This window comes from Elephantulus edwardii, unplaced genomic scaffold (genome assembly GCF_000299155.1).
Source record: "Elephantulus edwardii isolate Elephantulus edwardi_28Jun2011 unplaced genomic scaffold, EleEdw1.0 scaffold00042, whole genome shotgun sequence".
Classification (NCBI taxonomy): Eukaryota; Metazoa; Chordata; class Mammalia; order Macroscelidea; family Macroscelididae; genus Elephantulus; species Elephantulus edwardii.
In genome coordinates, this window is record NW_006399792.1 from 12,255,674 (window position 1) to 12,257,108 (window position 1,435).

The window sequence follows — 1,435 nt, forward strand, 5'->3', positions numbered from 1 at the left end:
TAACTCTACATCAACACATTTCTTCTGGTTCTCTCTTTCTGGATTATTAATTTGGTCTGCTTTTGTAGGAGAAGGGTCATTTCACTTTTTCTCAATGGCTGATGTGGATTGCTGCTTTCTTGACATTATGAGAATCTTTTCTTAGTAGAAACTAGGCTGATATAGCTATAAGATTACCCAGGATACAGTAATGTTTTGTGAAGCACCTATATATTTTTGCTCCCTTCTTGGCCTAACAGCAGTTTGGGGTTCCCCCCACCCCCCCAAAGTACCTAAATAACCAAGGAGGAAGCCTGTTGTTCTCTTCTGGAAGTGGCTTCTCACGTCCGTTGAGGAGTCCAGGACATCCCTGTTCAGTTAAGGGGTCCCATGTGGCAAAGCTAGAGAGCAGTTTTTTCCCACAGAAAACTGTAGAAGCAGTGCAGGCAGCACCATCCCACTTCCTGCTGCACCATCCCAGTTCCTGCCGTGTTGCTGGCATAATAATATATGGTTGTAATTTATTTATAGGTATAATACTAGGAAATTTACTCTGCATGGTTCAAAATCTGGAAGTGTACACCAACGATGTATCCTGTCTCCATACCTTTTCAATCTATATGCAGAACAGATCATACAGGAGACTGGGTTCTATAGGAAGGAGGTTGCATCAGGATTGGAGGAAGACTCATCAACAACTTGCCTTTTACAGATGACTAAGGAGAACTTGAAGCACTTGATGTAGAAGGTGAAGGACTGTAACCTTCAAAATAGATTGAAGCTCAACATCAAGAAAACAAAGATTCTCACCACTGGGCTGATTGGCAGCATTGTGGTATATGGAGAAGAGAATGAGATTGCTCACAGCTTTAGTTTGATTGGCTCCACAATCAACAATCAAACTTGTCCTTTGACACAAGGATTCTAAGGCTTCGTCTGACATAGTTTGGGCATGTTGCAAGGAGGAACCAGTCCTTGGAGAGGACATCATTCTTGGAAGGGTGGAGGGACAGCACAAGAGAGGAAGACCCTCAATGAGATGGATTGATTTGGATAAATAGGGTAGGTGTGCAGAGACAATAAAGTTGGCACAAGATAGAGCAGGTAGACAGGCATAGGTTCACTATGAGTTGCAAGCAACTCTACAACACATAACAAAACAACAACAAGGTCATATACAACAATACATACTGCCTTATTGGGCTCCTACATGAAACAGCATTTGTTCTATCCACCAGGTGTTCCACGGGAGAAAGATTAATAATCTGAGAAAATTTCCGTGGTGGTACATGGGAGAAAGGTGAATAATTCCAAGAAAGGTGAAGATTTGAGAGAAAGGTGAATAATATCCTCCTTAGAAGTTTCCATTGGAAAACTAATGGATTGTTATTGTGAGTCAATATCAACTCAAGAGCAAGTGAACTTTGGCTTGGTTTTGGTTAACAAAATTAATTTT